We start from the raw sequence: 16,493 nt of genomic DNA on the forward strand, positions 1-16,493 counted from the left end.
AATTCAATGGCTCTTTCCATTATGCCATGCTGTCTTGATATAGTAGTGACTAAGTCTGTAATGGCATTGGAAGAAACAGAAGACTTTCCAATGCTTTCCCATGCCATTAGATTGCCTGATCATTAGTTTGGGGGCCCATTTCCCACTAAATCTGAATATACCTTAACAGTGTTAGATATTTGCATATCTGGAAGCATTTAGATGCCTGACTGGATCTTTTTTTTTCCTCCAGTTTTTATCAACATTTGGTATTACGTAGAAATAATCCTAATGTGACTAAGTAAACACAATTCAAAATATCCTTTTCTCCATTGATGATTCTCTCTGGGCCCAAGATAACCTGTGAATGTAAATTAGCCACCTTTTGAAGCTTTATTGACCACACCTTGTCAAAAATATAACATTTAGTAGGCTATTGTTTTGAGAAGAGTATGGTGCCAATTATATTAAGTATCTATGAGTGGTCAGTTATCTCAGCTGTCCAGCTGGTTAAAATATGATCCTAATGAGGCAAAAGCCTCAGGGAGAAGAACATGTACACATTTTCAGGAAAACAGGTATACTAATGAACTATTAGTGGAGCTGTAAATTGGTTCAGCCATTCTGAAAAAACAATTTTAAACTATTACCTTGCCCAGTCACATCCATACTGTATCCATATGCCAAGGAGATCAAAGAAAAAGGAGAAAGACCTATATGTACAAAACATTTATAGCAGCTCTTTTCATAATAGCAAAAAATTGGAAATGAAGAGAGTGCCCACCTATTGGGGAATGGCTAAACAAATTATGATATGTAAATGTAATAGAATATCATAATGCCTAAGAAATGATGAAATGGACAGTGTTAGAGGAAACTGGGAAATCCTCTCTACTGTGATGCAGAGTGAAGTGCAAAGTAGAACTAGGTGAACAACTTATAAGACAGTAGTATAAAGAAAAATGACTTTGACAGACTTTAGAATGCTGAACAATGCAATGACAAACCACAATTCTAGAAGACCAAATATAAAGCATGCAACTCACTTCCTCCCAGAGAGGTAATGGATTTAAATACAAAATGAAGCATACATATTTTTTAACATGACTAACAATGTGGGGATTTGTTTTGCTTGACTATACATATTTGTTGTGAGGATTTTATTTATTTATCGTTATTGTTTAATGGGAGTGAATGACTAGAGGAGAGAATGAATGCTTTTTAATCAGAAAAAAACAATTAAGTTTTAAAAAGAAAAATACTATATACAGAGTATATACAAGATGGATTTAAGATTGTTTTGGGAAGAACACTACTGGCTGGATGATCATGAAATACCTTGTGTACAAAGTAGTCCTCAAGCTGAGTTTGAAGGAAGCAAAGACAAATGGCAAGGGAGAGAATAGAATACATTCTGGATATGGAAGACAGTGAATGCAAAGGCATATGGGAGAGGGAAGGTTACATGTGAGGAAAAGCAAACAAGCCAGTATGATTACACTGTAGAATTCATGATGGGTGGTTATGAGTGAGAAAATTGGAGAAATAGGAAGGTACAAAGCTGTGAAGTGCTTCAAATGCCAAACCAAGTAATTTACCTTTGAATCTAGAGGTAATTGCCATTGGAGTTTGCCAATTAGAAGAAACTGGGAAAGATTCCTAACTTTATCCTGTGGTTACTGAATATACCCATAATCTTGGCCAGCTACCTGATAAATGTGTCCTGCTGATGTGGGTATATATAGGCCAATCCTTCAGCAGACCTATAGAATCAAAGTAGATAAATCCTGTCGAAGGTTGGCTAGCAGCAGGATCTCTATGAACAAAAAGGAAGCATATTTATACTTTGGGTCTACCCAGAACTAGGATTAAAGGCAGGGAAAGTAGGGAGCTGCCTAGAGCAAAAAAAATACAGGGGTCGCAATGAGGGACACTTTAAAATTTGACCTTTTCTAAATGCATACATTTTTATTTCCAGAAAATTGAACTGCCCTTGGCATATATGTCTTTATTTTGTGGCAAAATATCCTATGGAACATGGCAATGTTTTCCTAGTGAAGTGACTTATCTTCTTTTTTAAGAGGTAAGGCTGTGCTCATCTTTTCAATGGTGGGGAGGAGGAGGGAGGGCAACCCGATTTTTAATCCTCATTTAGAGTGCACAAAAGCCTCATCTCGTCTCTGTGTTCATCTTCTCTAGGAAGGTCACCATAATTACCATACTTGAAGACAATCAAAGAGAAGGATTTAAGAAACAGAGTTTGTAGTTAATGTAAGAGAAGACTGTTTAATCAAAATATCTAGATAAATTTTTGCTTGGTCAATACTGACAAAGTCCCACAGATCATCATCATAACAATTGTTAATATAATAATGAATAGTTATGATTTCTTTTGCATATTTTATCCTGCAACTAATGAAATAATATGTATTAATAAGTTCATATTACCAATCATATATTTATAGAATCACTTTTAAAGCATTTTCTAATTCATTATAGTACTATTCCTGTGTAGAAGAGATGGAACAGATGTCATTAATCCTGTTCTGTCACTGGAGAAACTGAGGCATAGAAAAATGGAATAATTTGTTAAAGGTTGAACCATGAATCACTGACATAACTGAAAGGATTAAAGTTAATGACATTAATAAAAGCAAATATAGGCTTTATAATTTACTTGCGTAAGTAAAATTAGCTCATGAAGTCATACTTTACTGAGTACATGGAAGACTTTAACAAGACACATAGATGGATAAAACATACACGTAATAGGAAAGAAAAAAATCACTCCTAGCAACTGTATGAGTTATTTCCTTTAGATTCTAAATTCTCTCTTTCTCAGGATCACAGCACTTCTGATGCTGAGCAGAACACAATGACATATTGCAAACATTCACTGCACTGCACAGCTTGTTCCAGGAATTTCAGGTTAAATACCCCTGTTGTTTAAGATGTGAAATCCTGAGACTCAGAAATATAATTTGATTAAAAATATCATGATTGAAATAACAAAAAGAATATAAAACCATAGATTCTCAGGGTAAAACTAAGTGATAAAATGCAAATGGGTTTATTTTTAAATAATAGCAAAATGCTGAGAGATCTTGTGACTGTTGTACACAGATGGCCAACATTGGAGTTACGTAGACTTCAAAAATTCAAGTTCTTGCTCTGATATATACAATGCAATCATGGGAAAGTTAGTTGACCTCTTTTAGCTCTAGTTACCTCATCTGTAAAATGAGGATAATAGTACCTACCTCCCAGGGTTGTTATGAGAATCAAATGAGATAACATATGCACAGCACTTTGCAGACCTTAAGGAACCATATAAACACTATCATCATTATCATCATCATCATTTAAACTTTCATTGTCTTGAATAAACTCTCTAAGCTTTGAAGTTATAGATAAGATGCATTTCTGTATTGGTGGAGGGAGTTTTTATAACTAGAATTCCCAATACAGAAAAAAAAATTATTGGTCCAGTCCCCCTCACCTTGCTTCCACCAAAGGACAATTCTATCTTTAAGACATGCAAACTTGTATTCCCTGTTAAAAAATGTCCTCTGTTTACATGATGTTAATTAAGGTTATAACATTTACTGGGAAATACATTTTAACAATTAGTCCTACGACCTAGTACATGGTCTTGCATATAGTAGAAGCCCAATAGATATCTGTTGTTTGAATCAATGAATGTTTGATAGGCTTGTCAAGTTGCCTTAATGTTGTATATATCTAACAATCAGATGAACAAAAATATTTGGCATTGTGCAGACCTCAGAAATTGTCAATTGACCAAATGCTGATTTTTTCCAACTAGTTATCTTAACAAAACTGTTCAAAAGATCTCATTTGGTACCTAAAAGATTTAATATTTCTCCCTAAATGCCTAGAGTATCATGCAAAAATCACCTGCTGCAGAGTTATTTCTAGGAAGAAGATATATTTGAAAAAGTCAGATGGTAATTTGGATTCATATAATGCCTGAAACATAGTATTCATAGATGAAAGGGACCTTAGAGGTTATCTAGTCTAGCACATTGATTTCAAGAGGTTACTTAAGCCCAGAAAGCTGAAAGGTCTTGCCCAAGGTCACTGAAGAAGTAAATAGCAGAGCTAGAATTCAAACCTAGGACCATTAGACAGGAATGTTAAGGAATCTTTAGACTGTGTGGTTTTGAGTGTCAAACAAAGAAGGAAAACTCAGTATATCTGCAGCTGATCTGAAATTTACATTTGTAGATAAGAATACTTAATGCTTGATGGTTTTTTAAAAATCATTCATAGAATTCATGATGCTAATAAAACTCATGTTTATAAAACACTTTTAAGTTTCAGATTCATATTCAACAAACACTAAATGTCTACAATGTTCAGAGCATTGTCCTTGCTGCTGGGGAAAATACAAAGTTTCCACAAGAAAGGGTCACTGCCCTCAAGGATATCATAGTCTAATAAGAAGATACAAACACAGGTAAGTATAATAGTGAATATTATATGACAAGTGCATTAGGTAGGTAGGAAGCTAAGTGCTATGCAAGGTCTGAAGGGGAAGGTGGATTGCTCATAAGATGAATCAGGGAGGTTTTCATGGAGGAGGGGACATTTGAATTGGGTTTTAAGGAATGCATAATGATTCAATAAGGTAAAAGTGTCAAAAAGAACATTTGAGCATTTCATGAGCAAAAGTAAAGAAGGAATTAAATACAGGTAATATTCTGTGATCGGATAGTAATCTAGTTTGGCTGGAGCATAGAATGTTTGGTGGAGACTATCATGAGATAAATGTGGTGCCAGATGAGGGACAGTCTTGAACGCCAGGCAAAAGAGTTTGAACAATAGAATATAGGTGGTCACTGAAATTTTTTTTAACTTTTTTTTTTACTCAACTTATGCCTAAGAAAGATTAATCAGGTACCAAATGAGAAATGGATTGAAGTAGGGAGAAAGTGGAGACAGGAACACATGTTGGTAGACTATTGAAATATTTCTGACTAATAATAGTGAAGACTTGGATAGTGACAGTGGGAATGGGGGGGAGAGGGAATAGACAGATGTGAGAGATATTATAGAGATGGGATCAACAAAATCTGGTGATTGCTTGGATATCAGAGGTGAGAAAGGGTGAAAAAACAAATAAAATAACATGACTTATAATGCAGGAAACTGGGTAGATGGTGGTGCTACCTACAAAAATAGTGAAATCAGAAAGAGGAAGACAAGGAAGAATTAAATTTGAACACATTGAGTTTAAAGTGATGGCGGAATGTCCAAGTGGGCAGGCCTAGATTGCAGAAGAGACATCAGGGCTGAACATACTTATTCAGGATTCTGCACACAGGTAGCAACTGAGAACTGGTAGTCGAGGACTGAATGAGAGTGACAAAGGAGAGAGTGTAGAGAGGTCAGAAAAAAGGGCCCAGGACAGAACCTGGGGAAATATCCATCTTAAGAGGGCAAGAACAGGGTGAATAACCAGCAAAAAGGACAGACAAGGAGAGGTTGGAGTGGAGATAAATCAAGAAAATATGATTTCTTTGACACAGAAAGACAGGATAGAACATCCATTAGAATGGGGGTGATGAACAATGCCAAATGCAGCAGAGAGGGCAAGGAAGATGAAGCCTGACAAAGAACTGTTAGACTTAAAGTACTTTCCTCAAAACAATCTTGTTAAGAAGGTAGTTCAAGTATCATTATCTTTTTCTTAACAAATAGAAAACTGAAGTTTACTGAGTTTGATTGATTTGCTAAAGATTACTTAGGAAGAAAGTGTTAGAGCTAACTCTTGAATCCATCTCCTAACTCCACACCCAGTGCTCTATTACATGAGCCTGCTAAAAAAGATTTTGTATCTCTTTATATATAGGGAATAATAATTTCTTATGAAGCTCAAAGTATTTTATCGATCTCATCCTTTTTATTTTCATGATGTCTTTGAGGAATCATAGAATCACAGAACTAGAACTAAAGATAACTTTAGAGATTTTCTAGTCCAATCTCCTCACATTATAGAAGAGAAAATGGGGCCTAAGGAGGTTAACTTGACCGAGGCCACATAGATATGAAGAATTCTTCATATTGGACTGCAAGGAAAGGAAGTGGAAAGTGAAGTTCTCCTATTAGTGAGCCTCTTGGCCCTGCCCCTAACAGGTATACTGTGAGACAGTTTCAAGGACAGAAACATACTATGCCTTAGTTGTTCTTTATATACTAAGAATAATTTTAGAATCATTTAGAATCATTAGAATCATTCCATTTCTCATATCTGCCTTTTTATTCCATAAATCAAATCCAAGCTAATGAAATTAAAACTCTATTGAAAGTTTTTCCCCTTATAGCCAATTATACAATTGTGGTAGGCACATGCAGAAGAATTATGATATATAATTGAGATGATCTCATCATCCTGTAAGATCTCATCAGGCTTGGTACTCCATCTCATGACTACCCTCAGCCTCTCTGATTGGAAGGGGGAGGGGTATGAACTCCAAACCCTTTTTTTTAAGGAGAAACCTCAGCTGAGACATCTCCTTATTTCTCTCCTGGATGTACTACTTTGGTACTTTTCTGGCTGACTTCACCATTCCTCTGTTTTGGGTACTTTCCCTCCCCCTGCCTGCAGCTTTTCAGCTTTTTTTTTTAAAAAAAACTTTTTCCATTAAATTGTAAACTCCTTGAAGGTAGGGACTGTCTTTTTGTTGTTGTTGCCAGCTCTAGCACAGTGCCAGGAACATCATAGATATTAGCTATTTATTGACCAATAAATGCAGGCTTTGCTTAGTTGGTTCCATAATGGTTGGCCATTTCAGTATAAAAACAAATCAACCTAACTGTTGTGATTGTTGTATAGACAAAAAAAAAGATTGACTCAAATTTTCATTTTTCAGAGTAAAAAATTTTTCTGTAAGTACACATTAGTTAATTGGACAAGTATGTATTCAGTGTCCTTTATGTGAAAGGCATCATGTTACATTCTGGGGATAAAAAGGTTGAAAAATGACTGCTGCCTTTCAAGGAATTTACAGTCTTATTGATCCTCAAGGTACTTTTCAACTTTAAATCTGATCATCCTAATGGGTGGGGTAGGAAATGTACATACAATTCTTGGTAGATAGTGAGAGAAGAAAAGGATAGATATAGACAAAGTGTTTTAGGAACATATGAAAGGGAGAAATAGCTTTCAGTTGAGGAGAGAATGACAGAAGGCCAATGAAGGAGGGGACAAATGAACCAGGCTTTGAAGGCAAAGACAGATTTTACTAGAGAGGAATAGGGAGCTAATGCATTCCAGGCATAGTAGACAGATTGTGCAAAGGCACATAGGTGGGAGAGTACAGAGAAAGGTTAGAGAGCAGCTATTAGTTTATTTTGTTTGGAACTTGGACAAGAGGGAAGTGGTGTGATATCTTACTGGAAAGGTACATTGGAGCCTGATTGATAAAAGCCTAAAAACCAGGCTAAGGAATAGTTTTGCAGGTTTAGAATATGCTACTATAAATGAATAAGCTTAGAAAGTTTTGGTTTCCATAGTGAAGTGGTAAAGACTATTGCTCTGTATTCTGAGCTTCATTACACTCTACTAAGGCAGTGGAGGTGTGATCAATTTTGTGAATTAAAAAAAAGGGAAAAAACCCCGATGAATGAATTGGCCTACTCCTCTGGGATACATCCTTTTAATGAAATATTAAAATCTATCCCTAAACTAGTAAGAAGAAAATAGGAAAAATATAGAGATGATATTCCATTCTCATTATTATTTAAATGGAGACTATGTGATATTAAATTAATTAGTAGATATGTGAGAATTATGAAACTAAATTATTACCTTTGATGTCCTCCTCTTTCTGGTGTCTATCCTGGGAGCTTTTTCTTTCTAAGGGCTCATCTTTCCAAACCTATGGAAAAGAAATTCTTATGGAATTTGATTCATATCAAATATGAATACAATAAACAATTATTCACATAGTTCATTTTTTAGTAGTTGAGAAAGTATTGAAAAAATATTTCTTGCTCAGGAGTTGACAGATAGGCCCAAGCTTATTAAATAGTTTAAAATTATATTTCATAGTTTTCCAATTCCATTTTGTTTAATAGTTTAGTATATGTCATCTAGTGAGTAACACTGACTAGACTAAACCATTTCTCATTTATAATTTTATATAAAACTTCCTCATTTCATCAAATGTCTGTTTAATCTGCTGAGTGGCTCACTGTAGTGTGAGAGGAATGTGCCTGATAATTATTGCATTTTCAAATATCCTGCCATATTTTCAACTTAAGTCTGTTTGAACAGTTTCTTTAGCAGGAGAACCTAAGTTTAAACCCATAATACTGTCTCAAATCTTCAAAATGAACTTAGATTAACATCTTTCCTTCTTTATTATTTTTTCTATTTATATTAATTTTTACTCCCTGTCTGCTTGAGAAAGGCAGATCTTTATGAAAGATTTAATTTAATAACCATCCACAGCTACATAAAATATTACTAAAACCACATAAAATAAAGTAACCATAGTTTTCATATTTTCAAGATATTGCTGAGATTCCTTGCTGATGAACTGGTAAGTCATCCATTTTCTGGAAGGCCTCAAAGATTTCTGGTGGGTGAGCCTGATTGTTGGTCATAATACTCAAAAGGTCAAGCTTCATCTGGCATAGTTATATCTCCTTCATGGTCCTCTGCCCCAATCCTTTTGTGGGGTACTAGTAGTAAAAGAGTGGAGGCTTAAAGAGAGTTGAAGAGAGCAATAATATTTCCCTGCCTGGGTAATATGATTAAGGAAGAGAATACAAGTCAAACACAAGCCATCACATGCCTCTGTCTCTCCTTTCCTTTTTTCTCCCCTCCTCTTTTCATTTCTTCCTTTTTTTTTTTTTTAATTTCCATCCCCAACCCTTTTGCCTTTTCTCTCTTTCCCTACATAGGAAGTGCCTTAGCTACCCTTTCCTTTCGCTAAGTCTCGCTCTTTAAAACCTGGGACTCTCTCCATGGTGCTGAAAAACACTTCCCACTGCTGAGCTGAGCACTACACACCATTAGAGCAAACACCAGCTGTTAATGCCCCATTGATGTCCATCTCTACCCTGCTTACTTTGAGGTCACATACTTTAGTCTTAACCCGAAAAATGCCCCTTATGTCGCCCCTCGGAGGTGGGAAAGAGAGTGCAAAGGGGATTTTATTCAGTCTAGAAAATACATTTTTAAAAAATTCGCCTTCAGTTGCATCCGGCGCATTTTGCAAACCCCAATTCACATTTTCCCCTCGCCCAACATCCAACTTTCCTTCTCTCATAGAAATGAAGCTCGCAAGTTTTCAGTGATTCACTACCCCCCCATTCTTACATAATAAAACCCATCTCCAATCAGCGCAATTCTGTCAAAGCCTAGGGCTGTCTGCCTCTAGTTTGTGTGCTTGTAATAGGTATTTTTATGCGTATATATGATATAGTCTGTTTTTGTGTGTGTATGTGTGTGTCTGATGGGGGAGGGAAAAGGGGAGCCGAAGAGAGGAAGAATTGGAGAGAGAGATAGATCATGGTAATTAAAAGCAGCCGCCCCTGTGTTCCGCATTGTTTTACCTGTCCCCTCAGATCCCCCCGACCCGCAGAGCAAGTGCAGCTAGCAAGCTAGCCGCAAATCTCTCGCTGGGGTCCCATCGCCGCTGCCGCCGCCGCTACCTCCTCCTCCGCCGCCGCCGCTCTCGCTCCCGCCTCTCTGAGCTTCTTCAACCTCAGACACAGAGTTTGATTGACATCTCGGAGCTAGGCTCGTCTTGTGCTTGCGCACTCGGCTGCCGTCGCCGCCGCCAAAACCCCAGAGGATCCTAGCTGGGGCGGAGGAGCCCGGGCAGACACAGAACGTAGTGTAAATTATGCTTTCCTTTCACCCTAACATCCCCCGGCCCCCGGGTGAGTTTCTTCTCTCCTTCCACCTTGCCTGAAGGCGGTCCAGGTGACTAAGGACGCCATTGCCTTTCATTTTCTACGCTTTTATCAGTATTGGTGGGGTTTCATTTTAAAGGGACTAGAAGCCTAGCCAGAGTGACCTGAAGATGGGATTAGGCCTTCAGTGTACTTTGCCTAAACCCTCAACCTGACTTCCAAGTGACAATGTATGAAATTCAAGGTATTTAAAATGTGTATTTTACATATGTTTTGGATGTGCTATGAAGAGCTTCCTGTTAGTCGGGTAAAATACACTCCAGCCTTCCGAAGCCATTCTTTGTTTTTCCTACAAAGGAAATGCCTCATCTCCTTCGCTTTTCACCAAATCCTATTTTTTTAAACTCTGGGGCTCTCTCCATGGTTCTGAAAAAAAACCCACCACTTTCCACTTCTGAGCTGAGCACCACACACCATTAGAGCAAACGCCTACTGTTAATGGTTCATTGGTGTTCACTTTTACCCTGCTTACTCTAAGATCATGTACTTCAGTCTCAATCCAAAAAATACCCCTGAAATTGCTCCTCGGAAGTGAGAAAGGGAGTTCCAGTCTAGAAAATACATTTTTAAAAATTCGCTTTCAGTTGCATCCGAAGCATTTTGCAAACCTTCTTTTCGATCCTTATTCAATTTTATGCTCCACCCTCCTCCCCCCAAGACCCACCACGAAATCTGAGTGTTTAAAAAAGAGGCCAAAGAAGAAAAGTGCTGGCTGCTTCCTGAAGTTACTTTGTATATATGTATGTATACACATACACATATATACATATATCATATATATACACACACCCATGTATGTGTGTGTGTGTGTGTGTGTGTGTGTGTGTGTGTGTACATGTTGCATCTACCCAGTATAAAATAAGCTTCCTGAGGGTAGGGGCTTTTTCTTTTGTTTTCTTCTTTTTCTGTATCCAACGGACAGCTCAGTTACTTACAATGAGTAGATTTGTTGAATTGAATTGAATTGTGATGGGGGTGGGTTTGGGAGACCCAAAATAAAGAAATGATCAATTTAAGGGGAGTGGCAAACCATACTTTACTTTTTCAGAGTTCTGATTTCACTATTGGAGACACTCCTGCCATCACTGTAGACTGTAACTCTATATCTTGCTATACTCTTTTAATGAGATAGGATGACATAAAAATTATGCTGTGGGTCAACTTTGAGACATCGAGGTATATAAGAAGGAGCCCTGGTCCTAGAGTCAGAGGACTTGGGTTCAAATCCTACTTCTGAGGCTTAATATCTATGTGACCTTGGACATGTTCTTAACCTATGTGGGCTTCAGTTTTCATTGTGTAAAATCAAGGGGTTTCATCTGTAAAATTAAGAATCTTAACTAGATGGCATCATAAGTCCTTTCAAGTCTAGATCTGTGACTCTATATGATTATGAGTCTTTAAAACTTACCTAGGCTGGGCTTCCAAAATAGTTCTATCTCTCAACAGTACAGATAATTCTCACATTGTGTAAAAGGACCAGTCAGACCAAAGATGTCTACTAAATCATTTTTTTTTTTGCTGGAGAATGTGAGAAATGGAAGGAGGCAAAAGGGGATAGCCTGCCAGTGGAGATACAGTGTGACACACAGTTCAAAGACACATGGGGGCCCAGGACAGAGAACAGAGAGCAGAAGAAGTATCATGCCAGTTGGGGCTAGACATGTTGGGGCCTGGGTGGAACTGAGAGGAAGAACATGCTAAGAGTAGAGGGGTGGGGGGGGGAAGATACATGGAGGTGAGACATGTACATAGACAGCAGAGGATGGTGACATATGGGGAAGGGCATAGACACCTGGTACCAGAGCTCCCCTGGGAATGCTAGGATCAACATGCAGGTGGTGGGTGGAGGAGGGCAAAGGTCTCCTCTCTCAAGCCAAGCTCCCACTTGGCAGTAGTGGTGATGGGTCCTTTTTTCTGCCTTCACTTGGAAGTTTTTTTTTGTGGAGAGAGGAGGGATGAGGGTCAGGAGGAGGAGGAGGAGGAGGAGGAGGGGAGACAGAGAGAGAGAGAGAGAGAGAGAGAGAGAGAGAGAGAGAGAGAGAGAAGTACTGTACAGTAAAGTTAACATAGGTTTTTTTTTGGAATGCAGATTTCTTTCCGAATTCTTAAGTAAAGTTGAATTTACATGATGCAAATTTACATAAAGCAAGAACTGTCTGTACTTCCCAGCTCCATAAGGCACACCAGAGTTTGTGTTTTAGTGTCAAAGTCTTTGAAAACAGAGGGTCAGAAACTGAAGCCCTATTAGATAAGTTTGGAAAAACTGTTCAGAAGATTGGCCTTCAATGTTTTAAGCTGAAAATAAAACTTCAATGGCTGGTGGCAAATATTAAATGTTAATATAAATGCTGGAAAAAGCCAGTAAATAAAATTCATAATGTATATAGGAGTGTTCAAGTTAAATGGTAAACACAATGGCATCAGGTCAGCTGACCTATGAATCTCTTAAATAGTGTTATTTTATGTATTATTTGTTTGTGGATCTCCACCACAAATTTCTACTCCAATGCCTCACAGTGGTGCAGAGAGGACCCTGCATTCTCTCAAAGGCTATGCAATTGAATGAAAAGTCTAGTAGGTATGATCAACTTGAGAGACTTGGAGTGAGGTCCTGGAGTCTTTTGTCTTAGTATCAATTTAGCTAATTTGAGAGGCTTATCATTAGACTGTCTTCCTGAAGTTCCTGAAGACCATTTATTAAGTTGTAGAGTGCTAGTGATCTGTCAGTAGAAGTATCTGTGACAGTAAAAGGTCAGATCCTTAAAATACTGAAGAAATCCTTCTAGAGGGGTTTGGGTGTACTTTAAAGTACATTATGGACTATATCACTGGTAGATGGGCCTCAGTAATAACCTATTTAGCTCTTATGGGCTAGTTTGAGAGGACACAAAGATGTATAGTGGAAAGAATGCTGGAATTACAATCAGGCAGCCTAGGTTGAATCCTTGTTTTACCTCTTATTTGCTATATGACCTTGGAAAATTCATTTACCTTTAGACATCAGATTTTTCCTCTGTAAAATGAGAACAGAATGACTTGTACCATCAGCTGCAAGAAAAACAATTATAAAGTTCTATATTCTATATAATTGTGAGCTATCAATATTATAATTGTAATAATTACTATTGTGAGTGGATGAAAGAAAAAAACATTTATTAAAACACTTACCTTTGGCAGAACATTGTACTAAGCACCAGGGATATACACATCAACAGGGAGACAACACATATAGGAGATTTAAACTATAAGTCAGATGGAAAAGTTCCATGGTCCTCAGGGTGCAATAGCAAAACAGATAAACAATCTTATTTGTTGTCATTTCAGCTAGTAAAATCTTTGGCCCTTTGACAAGGCCAAGGATTTTGGTATCAAAGGCTTTCTTTTCCAGTTATTCAATATTTGTGGTTGTTGAGGAGGTTATGGGTTCAGAGCCTATAAAAACAGTTGCAAGGTTTGATCTTCACAGGGGTTGGTTCTCAGGATGATATTTACCTTACCTGACTTGTACACATATGGCAATTGATTAGAAGTTGGTGAGGATGGTTGGTTTCATCTCTATACTAGCTGCTTCCTTGGGTGTACTCCAAGGGATACTTCCTTGTTCAAAATTGTCCAATTCACTGAATTCAATTCAATTCAACAAGTATTTTTTAAAAGGTCTACAATGAGCAAGGGACTGTACTAAGTACTGGGTAAACAAGGACAAAAACAGTAATTGACTTTGTTTTCATAATTCTACTGGTAAGAAACATTTATGTAGATGAGTAAATACAAAATCCATATAAAATAAATACAAAGTAATTTCAAGAGTGAGGAGGAAGTGCTAACAAATGGAGTGAGCATCAAGAAAGGCTTCTTGTTAGCTAAGGTTTAACTAAAACTACATGGACTATTTGTGCTTGACCTGTTGTGTAGAGCATTATGAGCTTGCACTGGTGTGATCAGCCACAGGTGGTCACACTGTAATTTGACTCTAGCATAGTAATGTCATTTTGGTCCTCTTCAAGAACGAAGGACAACGATCAACCAACCAACTAAAACTAGAGATTCCAAGAGGTGGAAGAGAGAAGGGAGAGAATTCCAGGCACAGAAGATAATCTGTGCAAAAGCATGGAAGTGGATGATGGGATATTGTATAAAGGGAACAGGGAGTAGGCTGGAAGGTAGAGTTAGTGAGGGGGAATAATGTGATCTCAGGTTTGAGTTAGGCTATGAAGAACTTAAAAGGCCAAACAGAGGAGTTCATCTTTTATCCCAGAGGCATGAGGAAGGCGCTGAAGTTATTGAACAGATGAATAACATGGCAGGGCCTATGCTTTGGGAAAAAAAAAAATTTGGCATCTGTGTGATGGATGAATGGGTGATAGAAGGTATGAGTCAGGGAAAGCAATAAGAAGTCTGTTGCAGTAGTTCTGGTAAGAGGTGAAGAGGGGCCTGACCTTGGTTGGTACATGTGGGAATGGACAGAAAGCAATAGATTTAAGAGATCTTGTGAAAGGAGAACAGACATGACTTAATAAATTGATTGAGGAGTTGTCAAGAATGACTCCTAAGTTGTGAATCTACAGAGGTTCTTTGAGTATGTTGACTTTAAGTATGATGGTGTCCTATAGAGAAATAGGAAAGTTAGGAAGAGGGTTGGATTTGTGGAGAAAGTTTCATTTTGGACTTGCAGAGTTGAATACAGGCATCGGTGCCCAGGTGCTTTCTTGAGCATTTCATAGGACTATGTTCCTTAGCTCATCAGATATGAAACCCTGGATGAGCATCATTTAACAATGCTTAAGTTTGTAATATCCAGTCTCCATGGGCATGTGATCAGTTGCAGAATTCATACTAGGTCCCATATTTCAGATCATGGTAGCAGTAACCATGGAAGTCACATTTATATGATACTTTAAGATTTACAGAATTGCTCCTCACAACAATTCTGTGAGTTAGGTAGCACAAATATTATAATCATTCCTAGATGAATAAAGTAAGTTTCAGAGTGGTTAAGGGACTTATTAATGTTTAGAAATCTCATAAGTGACAGAGCTGGTACTTGAACCCAGGTCTTTTGACTCCAAGACCAGTACATAATTTGCTTCACTACATTACCTTGATTTACGTAATTGCCTGCCCTTGCCTTCTTCACTTGAGGGAAAGAGTTCTGAAGAATTTATAAGGTCATCAATGTTGTATACAGGCATAGTATAGGGGACAGTGATACCTCTTTTCCCTATCTGTGTTAAAGGTCCTGATCATTTTAAGGAGCTCTGATCACCTGGACAAACCATTTCCTTTCCAAGTAGAGCATGTGTCATTTTTCTAGCTTTGTTTCTTCCTCTTTTTTTTTTGGTCCAGGTGTGTGATTTAATTGGTGTCCTGATGTTGAAACTTTCTCTATCAATGCAAATCTGAAACTTATTTCTAAGGCCCTAGAGAACAGCCTGGGCTGTTAAGAGGGTAGGGACTTTCTTTTTGTCTTGTAGCTAGCACATGTAAGAGGCATATCTCTCTGACTTTAAGACTGACTCTCTATCATTGCAACATCCTGCCTTCCAAAATGTACTATTATAATAGCATCGATTGCCCAATTAGTAGTATTAGTTTGCCTGTCCCATAGTGCATTGCTCATTGTAGGCACTCAATAAATGAACTCTGTTTTCTAATAAGGCACAGATTTTGTCATCAATGAGCTTATCTAGTCAGAAGGGCAGAATATTCACTTATGAAATGATTAGAGAACCAAAATAAGTGGTCCAAAAGATAAGTGCTATGAGCTCAGAAAGGAGAGAGATCACTTTGCTCTTGAATTATCAAGGAAAGCTTCATGAAGGAGGTAGAGCTTGAAAGATGGACATGATGTTAATACATAGTGAAAAGGGGGTGGGGCATTGTGACCAGTAGATATCACAAGAACTGGTTTTAGCTGCAAGATCTGCCACAGCTTTACTCTTTGGTTTCCCTACTTGTAAGGCAATAAAATCTTACATCTGTATAATACTAAACAGTTTTACATTGGCTTTTCAAGTACATCATTTCATTCCACAGGATTTAGAAAAGGAAGGGACTTTAGAGATTGTCTAGTTCAATATTCTCACTCTTCAGATGAGGCAACTGAGGTCCAGTGAAATGCAATGACCTGTCCAAGGTTATATAGGTGGTAAATAGGGCCTAAGTAATCTGAAGTCAGAACTCTTTCCAATGTCCCATGTTTGCGTCTCACAGTAACACTGGGAGTCAAAGCAGGGCAGGTATTGTTATCTCCATTTTACAGCTATGGAGACTGAGGCTCAGAGAGGTTAAATTAATTGCTCCCAAATCACACATAGATTCAAAATTGTAACCCAAGTCTTGTAATTCCTCACCTTATAATGCTATCTCCAGGTGAAGAATAGAGAGGGGCACTGCACTGGGGAGACTTTTGAAATAGGTGAAGCAGGTATGGGGATTTGAACCTTTTGGTTTCTTTGGGTTGATGCTTTGTTTTCTCTAAGTTTAGATGTCCTGGCTAACATCTGAAAATCTTGGTGAGTCGTCTCCCCAGAGTGCATGCCACAACGTTCACCTCCTGA

Source organism: Vombatus ursinus, unplaced genomic scaffold (genome assembly GCF_900497805.2).
Source record: "Vombatus ursinus unplaced genomic scaffold, bare-nosed wombat genome assembly UNPS02000577.1, whole genome shotgun sequence".
Taxonomy (NCBI): domain Eukaryota; kingdom Metazoa; phylum Chordata; class Mammalia; order Diprotodontia; family Vombatidae; genus Vombatus; species Vombatus ursinus.